The sequence below is a fragment of the Acipenser ruthenus genome, chromosome 41 (assembly GCF_902713425.1).
Source record: "Acipenser ruthenus chromosome 41, fAciRut3.2 maternal haplotype, whole genome shotgun sequence".
In the NCBI taxonomy this organism is placed as follows: domain Eukaryota; kingdom Metazoa; phylum Chordata; class Actinopteri; order Acipenseriformes; family Acipenseridae; genus Acipenser; species Acipenser ruthenus.
In genome coordinates this window covers 9,376,534-9,399,146 of record NC_081229.1, presented here as the reverse complement: position 1 = coordinate 9,399,146, position 22,613 = coordinate 9,376,534, and the positions used below count along the sequence as shown (strand labels likewise).

At 41.6% G+C, this 22,613-nt stretch overlaps 2 pseudogenes; one reads left to right on the top strand and one right to left on the bottom strand.

Annotated features, from left to right (window-relative positions):
- Positions 1–453: 453 nt before the first annotated feature.
- On the bottom strand, positions 454–18,742 carry LOC117968190 (zinc finger protein 271-like; annotated as a pseudogene).
- A 2,227-nt stretch (positions 18,743–20,969) lies between these two features.
- Positions 20,970–22,613, top strand: part of LOC117968192 (zinc finger protein 271-like) — a 34,164-nt pseudogene continuing 32,520 nt past the window's right edge.

Genomic DNA, 22,613 nt, shown 5'->3' with positions numbered 1-22,613 from the left:
AAATTGAAGAAGGGAACTATGAAAAAGACCTAGGAGTTTATGTTGACTCAGAAATGTCTTCATCTAGACAATGTGGGGAAGCTATAAAAAAAAGGCCAACAGGATGCTTGGATATATTGTGAAAAGTGTTTAAGTTAAATCAAGGGAAGTAATGTTAAAACTTTACAATGCATTAGTAAGACTTCACCTAGAATATTGTGTTCAGTTCTGGTCACCTCGTTACAAAAAGGATATTGTTGCTCTAGAAAGTGCAAAGAAGAGCAACCAGAATTATCCCGGGTTTAAAAGGCATGTTGTATGCAGACAGGCTAAAAGAATTGAATCTATTCAGTCTTGAACAAAGAAGTCTACGCGGTGATCTGATTCAAGCATTCAAAATCCTAAAAGGTATAGATGTCGACCCAGGGGATTTTTTTGACCTGAAAAAAGAAACAAGGACCAGGGGTCACAAATGGAGATTAGATAAAGGGGCATTCAGAACAGAAAATAGGAGGCACTTTTTTACACAGAGAATTGTGAGGGTCTGGAACCAACTCCCCAGTAATGTTGTTGAAGCTGAAACCCTGGGATCCTTCAAGAAGCTGCTTGATGAGATTCTGGGATGAATAAGCTACTAACAACCAAAACGCGCAAGATGGGCTGAATGGCCTCCTCTCGTTTGTAAACTTTCTTATGTTCTTAATATGTACATAATCACACTGTTCAAAACTAACACAACAAGAAAGAGTTCACATCCTTTTTTTATTTAACAGCTGTAATACACACAGTACTGTATCAATGCCTCTGTAATTTCCATTGATAAATCATTACAAAATAACATCTTAGAGTTTTATTACACTTGATAATCGGTTCCCTTTTCTCTTTTGCAGTTGTAGTTTTTGTTTTGCACTTTGGAAACATGAAAGAAAAAAAACACAGATGAATATAATTGAAGTAGACTGTAAACCCGACACACATTTTTTTAAATGCACATTCAGTTGGAAGATTATTTTTCTTTTAAATAATAATAATGATAATAATTGGGCTTCTGGTTTTCTTTTCATCCCTCCTTTACAAATTAATTTCACAACTAACACATTTCTCAGTTTTAATTCAGAAACCAATTGTTTCTACTAACTTGGCTTGTGTTTTTCATGCATTTGATCTTCTTTTACTGTGTCTGAAAAACACAAGCCAAGTTAGTAGAAACAATTGATTTCTGAATTAAAACTGAGAAATGTGTTAGTTGTAAAATTGGGGCAACCTTGGCCCCCACCTCTTTGATAGTTGTGCCTGTTTGCTTGGTGCTGGCCAAGGTTGCCCCAATTGTTTCTTCCAAGTTAACTTGTGTTTTTGATACAAGTTAGAAGAAACAACTGGGGCAACCTTGGACCTCATCGGTTTTACAGTTGTGCCTGTTTGTTTTCTGCTGAGCAAGGTTGCCCCAAAGGTTTCATAAAGCTTGTCTTGTGTTTTTGATATCTCTACTTTAAATGGCTGGGCTCTTTTGATAACTTGGCATTTCACATTTCCAAAGTGTTTTTGTTTGAGATTCATAATGCAAGGTTAACATTTTTTTCTTCATGATAGAACAGTCCCAATTAACATAGTCTTTAAGGTTTCTCTCTTCTGTGAATTCGCTGGTGTTTTTGAAGTCCTTGTTTAAGATGGAACCTTTTCCCACAGTCAGAGCAGCGATACGGTTTCTCTCCTGTGTGAATTCGCTGGTGCGAAACAAGGTTGTTTGAATGACTGAAACTCTTCCCACAGTCAGAGCAGGAATATGGTTTCTCTCCTGTGTGAATTCGCTGGTGTTTTTTCATGTCTCCTGAGTAACTGAAACTCTTCCCACAGTCAGAGCAGTGATACGGTTTCTCTCCTGTGTGAATTCGCTGGTGCGAAACAAGGTTGTTTGAATGACTGAAACTCTTCCCACAGTCAGAACAGTGATATGGTTTCTCTCCTGTGTGAATTCGCTGGTGTTTTTTCATGTCTCCTGAGTAACTGAAACTCTTCCCACAGTCAGAGCAGCGATACGGTTTCTCTCCTGTGTGAATTCGCTGGTGTGAAACAAGGTGTCCGGACTGACTGAAACTCTTCCCACAGTCAGAGCAGGAATATGGTTTCTCTCCTGTGTGAATTCGCTGGTGTTTTTTCATGTCTCCTGAGTAACTGAAACTCTTCCCACAGTCAGAGCAGCGATACGGTTTCTCTCCTGTGTGAATTTGCTGGTGCGAAACAAGGTGTCCGGACTGACTGAAACTCTTCCCACAGTCAGAGCAGGAATATGGTTTCTCTCCTGTGTGAATTCGCTGGTGTTTTTTCATGTCTCCTGAGTAACTGAAACTCTTCCCACAGTCAGAGCAGCGATACGGTTTCTCTCCTGTGTGAATTTGCTGGTGTGTTTTCATGTCTCTTGACCTAATGAAACTCTTCCCACAGTCAGAGCAGCGATACGGTTTCTCACCTGTGTGAATTTGCTGGTGTGAAACAAGGTGTCCGGACTGACTGAAACTCTTCCCACAGTCAGAGCAGCAATACGGTTTTTCTCCTGTGTGAATTCGCTGGTGTGCTTTCATGTTTCCTGACCTACTAAAACTCTTCCCACAGTCAGAACAGTGATACGGTTTCTCTCCTGTGTGAGTTCGCTGGTGTGTTTTAAAATGCTCTAACTGGGTGAAACCTTTCCCACAGTCAGGATATTCTCCAGCGCCCGCCCTCGCTTTAGCTGCTGGACTGGAACCTGGAAAATACGAACAGGAAAGTAAGAGGGACTGCTTGCTGGCTTAGGCAGGGATGGAAATAAGCTCCCCTTGCATAGCAGTTTGATCCCCTCCTGGTTTTACTAGCAGTTTAATAAGACACACCTGTGCTTGTTACCTATATATTGGGGCTAATCAGGCTCATTTTAAAACCTGGAACAGGTGAATCTGCTATGCAACAGGAGTCTTATTTCCATCCCTGGCTTAGGGCAGGTGGGGGAGTGTATTAAAACATGTGAATTTCAGCTGTGGGGGCTTGCAATAGGTTACAACAGCTTAAAAAAAACAACTAAACAAAGCCTTTACTTTATGTGTAAAAGCAGTCAGTAAAGTACACATAATCTATTTATTTAATACAAGTTACAGTATTATACCTCTTTGACGTAGCGCTGCAGCAGAACCTCCCAAATAGTATCTGCTTCAGCCAAATCGTAGCTGTTGGCATCTCTGCTTTATGTGTAAAAGCAGTCAGTAAAGACTGATGCTGGTGAAACCGAGCCCTGGGATCAAAATCTGCCTTCAAAGACCTCCTGTGACGTTTCAGGTCTATTTCCTCCAACACATGCTACAATTATATCTTTAAATAGCATTACTTTACGCATTTACAAAAATATCCATATACTGTTACACTGAATATTTATAATGATATATACAGTACTTTAGTGTTTCTAATCCTTGGTATAATTCTCCCCACTCCCAGAGCAATGACTACATTCTACCTGTATCTGAAGTTCACCAGTAGCGAGTCCTATCTTGAACTGGTTGGAGTGGTACAGCAAAAAACAAACAGCTAGTAATGTAACCTACATGCTCCCTCCCTCCCTCTCAACCACACTGTGGATATCACGCAATCTAGAATGACAATGTCACAGCTACTGGGAGTCACTCACCTGCTAGACTGCATTCTGAATGGGAGCGCCCGTCTTCCTTTCCACCTCCTTGCATGCTGTTGGGAGAGCCTTCCTCTCCAGCGCCTTGCTCTCTCACGCAGATTCTCTCCAGCACCACGCTACACTCCCGCAGGCGTACAGGCTCCTGCTCAGGGATGTTTGGTTTGAAGTCCTCAGATTCTTCCTTCACTGGTTCCATGTGGTCAAACTCTACTTCAAGGGGCTCCCATTTAATACGGACAGTTTCCAGCACCTCTTCTTGTTTAACAGGAAGGGGTTCTTCTGTATGGGGGATCTCCAATTCAATGTGCTCAGCTTTAATGTCAGAGACCTCTGGCTGACTGCTGTCACATTGCATCTCACAGAGCTCCTGTTTAATGGGGAGGGAAGCCAGCCCAGAGAACTCCACTCTAATGGGGACCAGTTCAAGTTCAGGGAACTCCTCTTTAATCTGGACAGATTCCATCTTCACACTGTCCATGGCAGCACACGGGATTCTGTTTAATAGCTGAAAAACAAATGCATGTATTTATTTAAATACAGGGTTATGAAGGCCATTCAAGGGGTCGACAACATCTGTCCTTAATAGCAGGGGTGGCTTTGCTAATGAAAGGACATACAATCTCTTGTAATAACTTCATAATACCAGAGAATTTTATCTGTTGAAATGTTTACATAATGTATCCATTCCATATATTATTTATTGCAGATTTCTTTCGAGCAACATGTTCTAACATTTGTTACAGATTTGGAACATACCCAGTAATCTCTGCATGTAGGAATACCTCCTAAGAGAACACTTTTTGATATAGACTGACTACACAGGGGAAAGTTGACAGAGATTCATTTTTATTTTTTCACTCTGCTATTTTATTATTATTATTATTATTATTTGTTTATTTAGCAGACGCCTTTATCCAAGGCGACTTACAGAGACTAGGGTGTGTGAACTATGCATCAGCTGCAGAGTCACTTACAACTACATCTCACCCGAAAGACGGAACACAAGGAGGTTAAGTGACTTGCTCAGGGTCACACAGTGAGTCAGTGGCCGAGGTGGGATTTGAACCGGGGATCTTCTGGTTCCAAGCCCCTTTCTTTAACCACTGGACCACACAGCCTCCTACATCTACATTGTGAATCTACAAGCTACATCTGTATTGTGAATGACTAGCGTATCATATCGGAGGCATGGATTAGTGATGAGACATTATCACTTTTACAAGTCAATTTGATTATCAATTATCAGTTATGACTATTCTAATAACATCCTTCTAGGGGCAAAAAGTCACAAAAAGGTTCCTGATTATTTTTTTTTTTATTCTAAACTACAATAAACTTCAGTAACTTTTTCAACAGCACTTTCAAACCTAGAAAACATACAGTATGCATTATATTGAAGTCAATACTAAAGCAGCATAAGCAATATATAAACCATACCACTTCACAGAAACCACTTTTAAATAAAGAAGAAAAGCACACACACAATCTGACAATGCACTCTCATGCTCTCAACTGCCTGAATCTTCTCTTAAAGTCTTTCGAATCTCTTACACCCCAGGGAATTATGCACAGAAAAAAAAAAATATCCAAAATGATGCAGTCTCTCTGAACAAGTGTGTGCAAAGTAACAAAACTATTGTGCAGTTGTATTGGGTCCTTCTCTCATACTGAATATGAAAATACTAGCATAAGTTGAAAAATAATAACTAGAAAACAATGGATTTTTTTCTAAATTCCATGATTGATATAAAGGAACACCAGCTCCTTCAGTTTGTCTTCCGAAAGAGAACGCCTCCGATCGGACAGGACAAGATTCCACAGCGAGGTGCTGCGCTCGGCATCGGCTGTATTTACTGCATCGATGTATCTGAAAGCTAATGTTTTCACATTAAGAAGACGGTCAGCTGTCGATGACCAAAACAAGTCAATGTCGAATTTCCCCTGTGGATCGCATCGGCCGTCACCTTCACAGTGTTCAAAGCAAAGCAATGAAAATCTTTTAGTCTCTCGTTTGCTGATATATTTGCAACGTGGGATCTTTGTCGTGGCATTTTCTGGCAGAATCAGTCAATGTTCCCTTTATCCTCAGTGGGTCAACTGCACTGAACAAAGCAGCGTACTAACTGGGGATGATCCCGTGGTTAGTACGCAGATCCGTACTAAACTAGTGCGCAAGTTAAATACCAATTGCAACGAACTTGCAACAGGAGTCTTATTTCCATCCCTGGCTTAGGGCAGGTGGTGGAGTGGATTAAAGCATGTGAATTTCAGCTGTGGGGGCTTGCAATAGGTTACAACAGCTTAAGAGAACCAAATAAACAAAGCCTTTACTTTATGTGTAAAAGCAGTCAGTAAAGACTGATGCTAGTGAAACCAAGCCTTGGGATCAAAACCTGCCTTCAAAGACCTCCTGTAATGTTTCAGGTCTATTTCCTCCAACACATGCTACAATTATATCTTTAATTAGCATTACTTTACACATTTACAAAAATATCCATATACTGTTACACTGAACATTTATAATGATATATACAGTACTTTAGTGTTTCTCCCCCTTGGTATAATTCCCCCCACTCCCAGAGCAATGACTACATTATATCTGTATCTGAAGTTCATATAATACACACATATACAGTGCCTTGGAAAAGTATTCAGACCCCTGACCAATTCTCTCATATTACTGAATTACAAATGGTACATTGAAATTTCGTTCTGTTTGATATTTTATTTTAAAACATTGAAACTCAAAATCAATTATTGTAAGGTGACATTGATTTTATGTTGGGAAATATTTAAGAAATAAAAAACTGAAATATCTTGCTTGCATAAGTATTCAACCCTTGTGCTGTGGAAGCTCCCAGTTTACACTGATGAAAGAAATTGCCCTAACGAGGACACAATTTCCTTACCATTGGCTTCCACCTGTGAACCATTAAAGTTGCTGTCACATTTTCTGGATAACAACCCCACTGTTGAAGGATCATTGGTCAGGGTGTGAATCTGAAGGAAAATGAAGACCAAAGAGCATTCTACAAAAGTTAGAGATAAAGTAATACAAATGCATAGATCAGGGAAAGGGTACAAAATAATATCCAAGTGTTTGGCTATCCCAGTGAGCACAGTTGGATCAATAATCAGGAAGTGGAAGCTGCATCACACCACCCAGGCACTGCCAAGAAAAGGCCGTCCCTCAAAACTCAGCGCTCAAACAAGAAGGAGACTTGTGAGAGAAGCCAGAGAGAGGCCAACAATCACTTTGAAGGAGCTACAGAGTTCAGTGACTGGGAGTGGAGTAATGGTGCACCAGTCAACCATATCAAGAGCTCTGCATAACACTGGCCTGTATGAGAAGGTGGCAAGAAAGAAGCCGTTACTCAAAAAGTACCATCTGAAAGCACGTCTGGAGTTTGCCAGAAAGCATGAGAGTGACCCAGCTGCGATGTGGGAAAAGGTTTTGTGGTCAGATGAGACCAAGATAGAGCTTTTTGGCCAAATCTCAAAGCGCTATGTGTGGCGCAGACCTAACACTGCCCATGCCTCAAGACACACCATCCCTACAGTGAAGTATGGTGGTGGCAGCTTCATGCTGTGGGGATGCTTCTCATCAGCAGGGACTGGGCATCTTGTTAAAATTGAAGGAAGAATGGATGGAGCAAAATACAGGGAAATACTGCAAGAGAACCTGCTTCAGTCCGCTTAAAAACTGAAGCTTGGGAGGAAATTCACCTTTCAGCAGGACAATGATCTCAAGCACAAGGCCAAAGCAACATGATAGTGGCTCAAGAACAAAAAGGTGAATGTCCTACAGTGGCCCAGTCAAGGTCCTGATCTCAATCCCATTGAGAATCTGTGGCACTATTTGAAAATTGCGGTCCACAAGCGTCGTCCAACCAACTTGAACAACCTGGAGCAAATCTGCCAAGAAGAATGGGCTAAAATCACTGCGACACTGTGTGCAAAGCTGGTACATACTTACCCCAAAAGACTTAAAGCTGTTACTGCAGCGAAAGGTGGCTTTACCAAATATATGTGTGGGGGTTGAATACTTATGCAAGCAAGATATTTCAGTTTTTTATTTTTCTTAAAAATATTTCCCAACATAAAACCAGTGTTACCTTACAATAATTGATTTTGAGTTTCAGTGTTTTAAAATAAAATATCAAACAGAACGAAATTTCAATGTACCATTTGTAATTCAGTAATATGAGAGAATTGGTCAGGGGTCTGAATGCTTTTGCAAGGCACTAATTTATATATATATGAGTCAGTTTTCGCGCCCCTCGTTGATCAGTGTTGTACACACACTATGGTATAGCGGTAGTTCGCCTGCCCCTCAATGTAAATACCCAGCTAACACACTAAGACTCAAACACGTTGTCATTAATATTAAACATAAAAACGTCGGTACCTTATTTTTTATTGATTAAATTGTTATATTTTAAATGGACTCGGTGTTGTTGATGACGTCACGCCTGTTCATTTAACAAACAAAGCGTCACAAACAAATAACCTTCAATTAAAATGAATAATACTGTAACTTACCTTTTAGTCTCGTCCACGCCTTACAAACGGGTATGTAATATCGTTTAACTAAACACACAAATAATAATAATGATAATAATTAACCCGCCTCCTCACGGCTCGGTGTTTATCTCGCGCTGTTTGAGAAACGCCGCGCTCTGTTTGAAGCGTCAGCAGCTCGGAGTTCCCGGATGATGACGCACACCCGCTCTCTGGGATGGAACCGCACAACAGTCTAGCGTTTTGATTGGTCCATGTCTGTCACATGAATGTGTCGTCACACGATATGTAAGAATGTACCTACAGTACACTGGGGACAGAGCATGCAGAGGGGAGTAGGGGCCAGTTTCATATGACATCTTTTGAGAGGGGTTAAGTATGTTCTATGAAGAAAGTTGAAGTGGATAAGCTGATGATTAGGATTCTTAGAAGCTGTCCTGAAATTATTCCATACTGTGACCCAAGATATTTCTTTATCTACAAAGGATAGGTCCCTTTTCCAAACAGTATTAATCACCAAAGGTTTGTATGATGCCTGGAGAAGGAGGGTATAAAGTGTGGTCACCAAGCCCTTTCATTTCCCCCCTTAACTAGAATATTGTGTAATATGTGTGAAGGCAGCTCGGTACCCCAGGAATTCAGGCCAGAGTTTTTGAGATATTCTGCTTAGCTGACAGCCAAGTTTCTAAGTCATGCATGCTCAGTTGAACATAAACTGGGGTTGCATGGTGGTGTGTGCGTGCAGGGGTTGCATGGTGGTGTGTGCGTGCAGGGGTTGCATGGTGGTGTGTGCGTGCAGGGGTTGCATGGTGGTGTGTGTGTGCAGGGGTTGCATGGTGGTGTGTGCGTGCAGGGGTTGCATGGTGGTGTGTGCGTGCAGGGGTTGCATGGTGGTGTGTGCGTGCAGGGGTTGCATGGTGGTGTGTGCGTGCAGGTGTTGCATGGTGGTGTGTGCGTGCAGGGGTTGCATGGTGGGTGTGTGCGTGCAGGGGTTGCATGGTGGTGTGTGCGTGCAGGGGTTGCATGGTGGTGTGTGCGTGCAAGGGTTGCATGGTGGTGTGTGCGTGCAGGGGTTGCATGGTGGTGTGTGCGTGTAGGGGTTGCATGGTGGTGTGTGCGTGCAGGGGTTGCATGGTGGTGTGTGCCTGCAGGGGTTGCATGGTGGTGTGTGCGTGCAGGGGTTGCATGGTGGTGTGTGCGTGCAGGGGTTGCATGGTGGTGTGTGCGTGCAGGGGTTGCATGGTGGTGTGTGCGTGCAGGGGTTGCATGGTGGTGTGTGGGCGCAGGGGTTATTAAAACACTCTCTACACGGCTTAGTCTTCAGCAGGGCGGAGTTCCCGGATGGATTTTGTGTGCGTGCTCCTGAGCAGAGTCTCAGCCGCTCCACACAGACAGAGCGTCCATTCCCGGGGCAGCGGGTATACACAACAACTCTGAACATGCACACAATTATTATTATTATTATTATTTATTTCTTAGCAGACGCCCTTATCCAGGGCGACTTACAATCGCAAGCAAATACAAATACATTCAAGTGTTACAATACAAGTCATACAATAAGAGCAAGAAATACAATCATTTTTGTTCAAGTGTGACAAACCACAATTCAATAATACAGCAGATAATAGTGAAAGTTACATCAGGATATGATTAAATAGTGATAGTTACATCAGGATATGATTAAGTACAAAATACTACAGGTTAAACACTTGGCAGATTACAATATTCTGAAGTACAGGATTAAATGCAGTAAAATAGGGGGCAGATAAGAGCAAAATAAAGCACATTTAAATGAAGGGTGATAGTGTCCCAGGATACAACAGAGGAGTTCTACAGGTGCTGTTTGAAGAGGTGAGTCTTAAGGAGGCGCCGGAATGTGGTCAGGGACTGGGCAGTCCTGACATCTGTAGGAAGGTCATTCCACCACTGCGGAGCAAGGGTGGAGAAGGAGCGGGCTCTGGAGGCAGGGGAGCGTAGCGGAGGTAGAGCCAGTCTTCTAGTGCAGACGGAGCGGAGAGGTCGAGTGGGGGTGTAGGGAGAGATGAGGGTCTGGAGGTAGCTGGGTACACAACCACAATGCTCAAAGCTAACACTACAGGAATGCTTTTTTTTATTTTATTTAACAGCTGTAATACATACAGTACTGTATCGATGCCTCTGTAATTTCCATTGATAAATCATTACAAAAATAACATCTTAGAGTTTTATTACACTTGATAATCGGTTCCCTTTTCTCTTTTGCAGTTGTAGTTTTTGTTTTGCACTTTGGAAATATTAAAGGTAAAAACACAGATGAATATAATTGAAGTAGACTGTAAACCCGACACACACACACACAGCTCACAATATTACAGCAGATACCAGGAAAAACCTATTCAGGTAACTGACAGTGTATTCATTATTTACAATCACTCTGCAATATCCATGTCTTCATCCTCTACGTCAGCCTCCTCCACTTTCCTATTCTCCTACATGTCGCTGTTCGTGGTTGAATCATCTCCGCTGGTGGCTGAATAGGGGAGGTTAGCAGGGTAATGTTCCTGCGTGGGGATAGGGAGACAGGCAGCACCAACGCGTTTAACTTCAACACTAACCCTTAATAAAATGTTCTTCCTGTTATTAAGCAGTGGTATAATGGGAAGCAGTGGTAAATTGAAAATAACAGAAGCCAGTTTTTACTTTAGTGAAGTAGGCTACAATTTGTTTTTCATTAAAAACGTGTTTATTGAAATTAATGTTCAGCTTTCATATTGAAGCTTGTTGTGGGCGACTCATTCAATCAAACCCAGTAGTGTGGAATTTGCTTTAATCGTTCAAGACGTTTTTCAACTCAAGTAAGCTTATTTGTGTTTAACAAACGACACACGAGCGTGGCAGTCCTTCTATCGCAGCCAGTGTCATGTTTCTAGCACGCAGCTGAAATGGTAACGTGACAGCGCTGTCTCTGTTTAGCGCACGCAAGAACGTGCAGAATGGATGGAACTCTGTTGAGAATTGGAAGACAACGCATTTGAGAGCAAAACATGTTATGACATTTTTAAATCTCATAGCTGAAGAGGTGCCGGCGCTATGCCTCGTCAAGCCTAGAGGTGCCGGGCTGAGTCCCAGCCAGCCCTGGCACAAATTAACCAATATATATATTTATTTTTATATATATATATATATATATATACACACACACACAATGTAACCCCCAAAGTCACTCGTCAGCCCCGTTCGGCGGTCAGTCTGCGGATGTGACGTCACTCCCTTCTCCCTCTGTCTGCATCTCTGCGCTTGCCTGGTTCCAGCACTTGTAAATGCTTCCAGAAGCACAGAAGCAGAAATGCTGCACTTGCAGCTAATAAAATAACTTGCTGGTTTCACACTGTTTCCTCAGCTCACTTTTTACTGTTAAAATTAATTAAACATTTTCAAACGAACAAAAAATTACATCTAACGTCTGTGTATGAGCTGCTGCCTGTTGTTTTCCTGTGTGTGTGTGTGTGTGTGTGTGTGCACCGCCCCCTGCGGGCTCGCTGTGCTGTGCGAGTGGTGGAAAGTTATGCAAATCACCTACTCTAGCCTGACCAATGAGCGGTGAGGATAAGCTTATATTAAGAGCAGCCTGCGCTCTGCATGTGGTTGTTTTGGCTGGAGCCTCAGAGAGTTAAAGAGGAGCTCCCTGTACTGCATTCGAGCTCTAAACATGCTGAAGTGTTGCAATACCCAGGAGAGCTGTGTGCTAGCTGGAACTAGAGGGGAAGATTAACCAGTATCTTGCTAAACAACAGGAATTCTGTGCAGCATTAAAACACACAAATAATGACAAATAAAAATAATAAACACATCTAAAAAATATAATTTATTGCACATTAGATCATTTTAAAAAATGCATGATTAGTTGTGACTTTTTATTTTCATGTTTTTTTTCACTACCTAAAAGGCTCTTTCCCAGCAGTCCTCTATATCCTCTGAATGCAGAGTCTGCCTGGGTGCTGCGTCACATGATGAAGGCTCCAGCACTGACAACGACTCACAGAGGCAGAGCGATAGAACTCAATTTGATACAACAACCTTTAAAAAGTACATTTTGCTAATTTAAATACAAGTTAGACATAGGTGTTGTTTTAGCATTGCTTACTATTGTGTTGTATAATTAATTGATTAATTTCACAACTAACACATTTCTCATTTTTAATTCAGAAATCAATTGTTTCTACTAACTTGGCTTGTGTTTTTCAGACACAGTAAAAGCCGATCAAATGCATGAAACACACAAGCCAAGTTAGGAGAAACAATTGATTTCTGAATTAAAACTGAGAAATGTGTTAGTTGTGAAATTGGGGCAACCTTGGCCCCCACCTCTTTGATAGTTGTGCCTGTTTGCTTGGTGCTGGCCAAGGTTGCCCCAATTGTTTCTTCCAAGTTAACTTGTGTTTTTGATACAAGTTAGAAGAAACAACTGGGGCAACCTTGGACCTCATCGGTTTTACAGTTGTGCCCATTTGCTTTCTGCTGAGCAAGGTTGCCCCAAAGGTTTCTTGAAACTTGTCTTGTGTTTTTGATATCTCTACTTTAAATGGCTGGGAACTTTTGAGAACTTGGTGATTCTTCACATTTCCAAAGTGTTTTTGTTTCAAATTCATGATGCAAGGTTAACATTTTTTTCTTCATGATAGAACAGTCCCAATTAACATAGTCTTTAAGGTTTCTCTCCTGTGTGAATTCGCTGGTGTTAAACAAGGTTGTTTGACTGACTGAAACTCTTCCCACAGTCAGAGAAGGAATACGGTTTCTCTCCTGTGTGAATTCGCTGGTGTGCTTTCATGTCTCCTGAGTAACTGAAACTCTTCCCACAGTCAGATCAGCGATACGGTTTCTCTCCTGTGTGAGTTCGCTGGTGTGCTTTCAGAGTTCCTGGCTGACTGAAACTCCTCCCACATTCAGAGCAGCGATACGGTTTCTCTCCTGTGTGAATTCGCTGGTGTAAAACAAGGTTGTTTGACTGACTGAAACTCTTCCCACAGTCAGAGCAGTGATACGGTTTCTCTCCTGTGTGAATTCGCTGGTGTGAAACAAGGCCTTTTGACCGACTGAAACTCTTTCCACAGTCAGAGCAGCGATATGGTTTCTCTCCTGTGTGAGTTCGCTGGTGTAAAACAAGGCTGTTTGACCGACTGAAACTCTTCCCACAGTCAGAGCACCAATACGGTTTCTCTCCTGTGTGAGTTCGCTGGTGTGCTTTCAGAGTTCCTGGCTGTCTGAAACTCTTCCCACAGTCAGAGCAGCGATACGGTTTCTCTCCTGTGTGAATTCGCTGGTGTAAAACAAGGTTGTTTGACTGACTGAAACTCTTCCCACAGTCAGAGCAGCGATACGGTTTCTCTCCTGTGTGAGTTCGCTGGTGTGCTTTCAAGTCTCCTGAGTAACTGAAACTCTTCCCACAGTCAGAGCAGCGATACGGTTTCTCTCCTGTGTGAATTCGCTGGTGTGAAACAAGGCTGTTTGACTGACTGAAACTCTTCCCACAGTCAGAGCAGCGATACGGTTTTTCTCCTGTGTGAGTTCGCTGGTGTGCTTTCATGTCTCCTGACCTACTGAAACTCTTCCCACAATCAGAGCAGTGATACGGTTTCTCTCCTGTGTGAGTTCGCTTGTGATTTTTCAGGTTTCCTAACTGAGTGAAACCTTTCCCACAGTCAGGATATTCTCCACCGCCCGCCCTCGCTTTAGCTGCTGGACTGGAACCTGGAAAATATGAACAGGAAAGAAAGTAAGAGGGACTGCTTGTTGGCTTAGGCAGGGATGGAAATAAGCCCCCCCTCTGCATAGCAGTTTGATCCCTTCCTGGTTTTACTAGCAGTTTAATAAGACACACCTGTGCTTGTTACCTATTCATTGGGGCTAATCAGGCTCATTTTAAAACCTGGAAAAGGTGAATCTGCTATGCAACAGGAGTCTTATTTCCATCCCTCACTTAGGGCAGGTGGTGGATTTGATTAAAACATGTGAATTTCAGCTGTGGGGGCTTGCAATAGGTTACAACAGCTTTAAAAAAACAAATAAACAAATCCTTTACTTTATGTGTAAAAGCAGTCAGTAAAGACTGATGCTGGTAAAACCGAGCCCTGGGATCAAAATCTGCCTTCCAAGACCTCCTGTAATGTTTCAGGTCTATTTCCTCTAACACATGCTACAAATATATCTTTAATTAGCATTACTTTACGCATTTACAAAAATATACATATACGGTTACACTGAACATTTATAATGATATATACAGTACTTTAGTGTTTCTCCCCCTTGGTATAATTCCCCCAACTCCCAGAGCAATGACTACATTATATCTGTATCTGAAGTTCACCAGTAGTGAGACCTATCTTGAACTGGTTGGAGTGGTACAACAAAAAACAAACAGCTAGTAATGTAACCTACATGCTCCCTCCCTCCCTCCCTCTCAACCACACTGTGGATATCACGCAATCTAGAATGACAATGTCACAGCTACTGGGAGTCACTCACCTGCTAGACTGCATTCTGAATGGGAGCGCCCGTCTTCCTTTCCACCTCCTTGCATGCTGTTGGGAGAGCCTTCCTCTCCAGCGCCTTGCTCTCTCACGCAGATTCTCTCCAGCACCACGCTACACTCCCGCAGGCGTACAGGCTCCAGCTCAGGGATGTTTGGTTTGAAGTCCTCAGATTCTTCCTTCACTGGTTCCATGTGCTCAAACTCTACTTCAGGGGGCTCCCATTTAATACGGACAGTTTCCAGCACCTCTTCTTGTTTAACAGGAAGGGGTTCTTCTGTCTGGGGGATCTCCAATTCATTGTGCTCAGCTTTAACCTCAGAGTCCTCTGGCTGACTGCTGTCACATTGCATCTCACAGAGCTCCTGTTTAATGGGGAGGGAAGCCAGCCCAGAGAACTCCACTCTAATGGGGACAAGTTCAAGGAACTCCTCTTTAATCTGGACAGATTCCATCTTCACACTGTCCATGGCAGCACACGGGATTCTGTTTAGTAGCTGAAAAACAAATGCATGTATTTATTTAAATACAGGGTTATGAAGGCCATTCAAGGGGCCGACAAAATCTGACCTTAATAGCAGAGGTGGCTTTACTATTGAAGGGACATACAATTTCTTGTAATGACTTCATAATACCAGAGGATTTTATCTGCTGAAATGTTTACATAATGTATCCATTCCATATATTATTTATTGCAGATTTCTTTCGAGCAACATGTTCTAACATTTGTTTCAGATTTGGAACATACCCAGTAGTCTCTGCATATAGGAATACCTCCTAAGAGAACACTTTTTGATATAGACTGACTACACAGGGGAAAGTTGACAGAGATTCATTTTTATTTTTTCACTCTGCTATTTGAAGCTGCATCTGTATTGTGAATGACTAGCGTATCATATCGGAGGCATGGATTAGTGATGAGACATTATCACTTTTACAAGTCAATTTGATTATCGATTATCAGTTACGATTATTCTAATAACATCCTCACAAAAAGGTTCCTGATTATTATTTTTTTATTCTAATTAAACTACAATAATCTTCAGTAACTTTTCCAACAGCACTTTCAAACCTAGAAAACATACAGTATGCATTATATTGAAGTCAATACTAAAGCAGCATAAGCAATATATAAACCATACCACTTCACAGAAACCACTTTTAAATAAAGAAGAAAAGCACACACACAATCTGACAATGCACTCTCATGCTCTCAACTGCCTGAATCTTCTCTTAAAGTCTTTCAAATCTCTTACACCCCAGGGAATTATGCACAGAAAAAAAAAAATATCCAAAATGATGCAGTATCTCTGAACAAGTGTGTGCAAAGTAACAAAACTATTGTGCAGTTGTATTGGGTCCTTCTCTCATACTGAATATGAAAATACTAGCATAAGTTGAAAAATAATAACTAGAAAACAATGGATTTTTTTTCTAAATTCCATGACTGATATAAAGGAACACCAGCTCCTTCAGTTTGTCTTCCGAAAGAGAACGCCTCCGATCGGACAGGACAAGATTCCACAGCGAGGTGCTGCGCTCGGCATCGGCTGTATTTACTGCATCGATGTATCTGAAAGCTAATGTTTTCACATTAAGAAGACGGTCAGCTGTCGATGACCAAAACAAGTCAATGTCGAATTTCCCCTGTGGATCGCATCGGCCGTCACCTTCACAGTGCTCAAAGCAAAGCAATGAAAATCTTTTAGTCTCTCGTTTGCTGATATATTGGCAACGTGGGATCTTTGTCATGGCATTTTCTGGCAGAATCAGTCAATGTTCCCTTTATCCTCAGTGGGTCAACTGCACTGAACTGAAAGCAGCGTAGTAACTGGGGATGATCCCGTGGTTAGTACGCAGCTCCGTACTAAACTAGTGCGCAAGTTAGATACCAATTGCAACGAACTTGGAGGCTGAAGTTAGTCCCCAGCTGCATACTAAAAAAGGTATCAATTGCACCGAAGCCAAAAATAACTGCTGCTGCCCTCTAGAGGATACAAAGTATGGGACTAACTTAGTTTAACTCTAATGGACTAAGAATTTTAGTATCGTACTAAGTGGAATAGTGGAAGACATGTGAAAGTCCCAGAATGTACTGGCAGTTTATTTTTGCTGAAATAAAAATGTGTGCATATAATATACACATATATACAGTGCCTTGCAAAAGTATTCAGACCCCTGACCAATTCTCTCATATTACTGAATTACAAATGGTACATTGAAATTTCGTTCTGTTTGATATTTTATTTTAAAACATTGAAACTCAAAATCAATTATTGTAAGGTGACATTGGTTTTATGTTGGGAAATATTTTTAAGAAATAAAAAACTGAAATATCTTGCTTGCGTAAGTATTCAACCCCTGTGCTGTGGAAGCTCCCAGTTTACACCGATGAAAGAAATTTCCCTAACGAGGACACAATTACCTTACCATTGGCTTCCACCTGTGAACCATTAAAGTTGCTGTCACATTTTCTGGATAACAACCCCACTGTTGAAGGATCATTGGTCAGGCTGTGAATCTGAAGGAAAATGAAGACCAAAGAGCATTCTACAGAAGTTAGAGATAAAGTAATACAAATGCATAGATTAGGGAAAGGGTACACAATAATATCCAAGTGTTTGGATATCCCAGTGAGCACAGTTGGATCAATAATCAGGAAGTGGAAGCTGCATCACACCACCCAGGCACTGCCAAGAAAAGACCGTCCCTCAAAACTCAGCGCTCAAACAAGAAGGAGACTTGTGAGAGAAGCCACAGAGAGGCAAGCAATCACTTTGAAGGAGCTACAGAGTTCAGTGGCTGGGAGTGGAGTAATGGTGCACCAGTCAACCATATCAAGAGCTCTGCATAACACTGGTCTGTATGGGAAGGTGGCAAGAAAGAAGCCGTTACTCAAAAAGTACCATCTGAAAGCACGTCTGGAGTTTGCCAGAAAGCATGAGAGTGACCCAGCTGCAATGCCACAAGACACACCATCCCTACAGTGAAGTATGGTGGTGGCAGCATCATGCTGTGGGGATGCTTCTCATCAGCAGGGACTGGGCATCTTGTTAAAATTGAAGGAAGAATGGATGGAGCAAAATACAGGGAAATACTGCAAGAGAACCTGCTTCAGTCCGCTAAAAAACTGAAGCTTGGGAGGAAATTCACCTTTCAGCAGGACAATGATCTCAAGCACAAGGCCAAAGCAACATTGGAGTGGCTCAAGAACAAAAAGGTGAATGTCCTACAGTGGCCCAGTCAAGGTCCTGATCTCAATCCCATTGAGAATCTGTGGCACTATTTGAAAATTGCGGTCCACAAGCGTCGTCCAACCAACCTGAACAACCTGGAGCAAATCTGCCAAGAAGAATGGGCCAAAATCACTGCGACACTGTGTGCAAAGCTGGTACATACTTACCCCAAAAGACTTAAAGCTGTTATTGCAGAGAAAGGTGGCTCTACCAAATATTAATGTGTGGGGGTTGAATACTTATGCAAGCAAGATATTTCAGTTTGTTTTATTGTTCTTAAAAATATTTCCCAATGTCACCTTACAATAATTGATTGAGTTTCAGTGTTAAAATAAAATATCAAACAGAACGAAATGTCAATGTACCATTTGTAATTCAGTAATATGAGAGAATTGGTCAGGGGTCTGAATACTTTTGCAAGGCAATGTATATATATATATATATATGAGTCAGTTTTTGCGCCCCTCGTTGATCAGTGTTGTACACACACTATGGTATAGCGGTAGTTCGCCTGCCCCTCAATGTAAATACCCAGCTAACACACTAAGACTCAAACACGTTGTCATTAATATTAAACATAAAAACGTCGGTACCTTATTTTTTATTGATTAAATTGTTATATTTTAAATGGACTCGGTGTTGTTGATGACGTCACGCCTGTTCATTTAACAAACAAAGCGTCACAAACAAATAACCTTCAATTAAAATGAATAATACTGTAACTTACCTTTTAGTCTCGTCCACGCCTTACAAACGGGTATGTAATATCGTTTAACTAAACACACAAATAATAATAATGATAATAATTAACCCGCCTCCTCACGGCTCGGTGTTTATCTCGCGCTGTTTGAAGCGTCAGCAGCTCGGAGTTCCCGGATGATGACGCACACCCGCTCTCTGGGATGGAACCGCACAACAGTCTCGCGTTTTGATTGGTCCATGTCTGTCACATGAATGTGTCGTCACACGATATGTAAGAATGTACCTACAGTACACTGGGGACAGAGCATGCAGAGGGGAGTAGGGGCCAGTTTCATATGACATCTTTTGAGAGGGGTTAAGTATGTTCTATGAAGAAAGTTGAAGTGGATAAGCTGATGATTAGGATTCTTAGAAGCTGTCCTTATATTATTCCATACTGTGACCCAAGATATTTCTTTATCTACAAAGGATAAGTCCCTTTTCCAAACAGTATTAATCACCAAAGGTTTGTATGATGCCTGGAGAAGGAGGGTATAAAGTGTGGTCACCAAGCCCTTTCATTTCCCCCCTTAACTAGAATATTGTGTAATATGTGTGAAGGCAGCTCGGTACCCCAGGAATTCAGGCCAGAGTTTTTGAGATATTCTGCTTAGCTGACAGCCAAGTTTCTAAGTCATGCATGCTCAGTTGAACATAAACTGGGGTTGCATGGTGGTGTGTGCGTGCAGGGGTTGCATGGTGGTGTGTGCGTGCAGGGGTTGCATGGTGGTGTGTGCGTGCAGGGGTTGCATGGTGGTGTGTGCGTGCAGGGGTTGCATGGTGGTGTGTGCGTGCAGGGGTCATTAAAACACTCTCTACACGGCTTAGTCTTCAGCAGGGCGGAGTTCCCGGATGGATTTTGTGTGCGTGCGCCTAAGCAGAGTCTCAGCCGCTCCACACAGACAGAGCGTCCATTCCCGGGGCAGCGGGTATACACAACAACTCTGAACATGCACACAATTATTATTATTATTATTATTTATTTCTTAGCAGACACCCTTATCCAGGGCGACTTACAATCGCAAGCAAATACAAATACATTCAAGTGTTACAATACAAGCAATACAATAAGAGCAAGAAATACAATAATTTTTGTTCAAGTGTGACAAACCACAATTCAATAATACAGCAGATAATAGTGATAGTTACATCAGGATATGATTAAATAGTGATAGTTACATCAGGATATGATTAAATACAAAGTACTACAGGTTAAACACTTGGCAGATTACAGTATTCTGAAGTATAGGATTAAATGCAGTAAAATAGGGGGCAGATAACAGCAAAATAAAGCACATTTAAATGAAGGGTGATAGTGTCCCAGGATACAACAGAGGACTTCTACAGGTGCTGTTTGAAGAGGTGAGTCTTGAGGAGGCGCCGGAATGTGGTCAGGGACTGGGCAGTCCTGACATCTGTAGGAAGGTCATTCCACCACTGCGGAGCAAGGGTGGAGAAGGAGCGGGCTCTGGAGGCAGGGGAGCGTAGCGGAGGTAGAGCCAGTCTTCTAGTGCAGACGGAGCGGAGAGGTCAAGTGGGGGTGTAGGTAGAGATGACGGTCTGGAGGTAGCTGGGTGCACAACCACACTGCTCAAAGCTACAAGAATGCTTTTTTTATTTAACGGTTGTAATACACACAGTACTGTATCGATGCCTCTGTAATTTCCATTGATAAATCATTACAAAAATAACATCTTAGAGTTTTATTACACTTGATAGTCGGTTCTCTTTTCTCTTTTGCAGTTGTAGTTTTTGTTTTGCACTTTGGAAACATGAAAGAAAAAAATCACAGATGAATATAATTGAAGTAGACTGTAAACCCGACACACACACACACACAGCTCACAATATTACAGCAGATACCAGGAAAAACCTATTCAGGTAACTGACAGTGTATTCATTATTTACAATCACTCTGCAATATCCATGTCTTCATCCTCTACGTCAGCCTCCTCCACTTTCCTATTCTCCTACATGTCGCTGTTCGTGGCTTGAATCATCTCCGCTGGTGGCTGAAAGGTAGAACACACCTTCTTGACCCGTCGGCCTGGATAAGGGTGTCTGCAAAGAAATTATTATTATTATTATTATTATTATTATTATTATTAATCCAGCTGAATTTGACGAATTAATTAATTGACCAAATTCAGATTTTAGATCCGAGTAAGTGGTCACTTGATATCGAGAGTCCTTGGATTGCATGAGAAAGAAAGTGAAGATGAGCAAGATCCTTACTCCATGCGAAACAGTCTTGAAGTCCGTCGCCTCGCATTGCTTCATCAGCTTCGAGTCAGACTGCCTGTGAATTCCTTTACAAGCACAGTGGCGTCCACATTCAACTCAAATGGTGTCTAACAGAGCACTAGGAAAGAAGAGGCTCCCTCCCTCAAAGAGAAAGAAAGAGCGCCCCCTCCAGTCTATAGAGATGTAAAGCAAGGAGACGGATTCCATGCGCGCACAGCAGCTTCACTGCGGAATGCAACCTTGTCATGTGACAGAAGGGCTTCAGTGACGTATTAAACGTGGACATGCAGTCATTTAAAGACATGTTGTCTTTCTTTTAAAGCAAAAAAAAGAAGAAAAAAACTGGTTCAATGCACCATTGACGATTAAAAAAAAAAAGTAAGTTCCGTTTTGTATTTTGTTTAGTGTGTTTTTTGCGGCGCTCGGACGCGGCAGACTCAGAGTTTGTTTGTAAAATGAACACGACATGGCGGCATCAACAAGACCGATTGAATTTCCTTTGAAGTCAGACCTGTGTGACAAACAGCCTCTGCCTGCTGCTGTATTACTGTGAGCCGCGGTGTTTTCAGCTCGGTCAATGCTTTCTGTACCAGCACAGGTGTGTGATGCTATCGCTGTAGCTCTACTTACAGGTACACCCTAGGCTTTTCAGCACCATTTTTTATATATATAATATAATTGGCTTTTATTGTGTTTACATGCAACTAAAGCTAGAACATGTGCAGATTTAAAGGCGTTATTGTAAAAAGGTCTTCACCTAAAATATACAGTTGACAAACTTCCTTAATAACGAAACGAATCTCTACGTAGAAATATTATGAAGGCATCGTCGGCTCTCCTGTATGTTGCTTTATATATATATATATATATATATATATATATATATATATATATATATATATATATATAATATTTGTGTATTATTGGCTAACTTTATCTTAAAATGGCTTCGGTCTGAAAAGCAGCCGTTATATTTGAATTGTAGGTAACCTTCGGAAAAGACGTCACCAGGTCACGCAGACGTAGGCTTCTGCGGCTGCACAGATCTTGCAGATTCTGAGAGGTGCTGCGCTGAAGGAGGGGAGTGCTGACAGACAGAGAGATAGAGGTGTAGACCACCTGCTGAAACCTGGTCAGGGGGTGTGAATGATGGACAATCACCCCTGCTTTTCTGCTAATGACTTCCATTATCACCATGTTATCTGGGATGCCATCTAGATAGAGCCAACTTTTAAGAGTACCCTTAATGGACACTCACTACATACATACACGTCATTGCTAGCAAAAAAAAAAAATAATTGCACAAAAAACTTCCATTCGAAAGACTGAGGCATTTTCCTTTAGACAGTTTTTCTTTAAAAGATTCTGAAAAAGCTTCCAGTGACAGTAATAATGCACACGCAGATATGTTCATGTCATTAAATCATATGCAACGGAACTAGTGTCCCTCGCTTACTAATATATTGAACAAAATACATTTCTATTTCATTTGAAATAAAAAAAAGGTGTATATTTTATTTCTAAATATATGAACCTATTTAATAAGCGCAGTAAGGCACTCCACTCCTGGGTTTACTAGAATAACATTTAGGGGCATTTCCAACACCCTGTCATGTCGTCTCGCTTACATAGAGTGTGTGTGTGTTATTATTATTATTTATTAGCAGACGCCCTTTTATCCAGGGCGACTTACAATTGTTACAAGATATCACATTATTTTTACATACA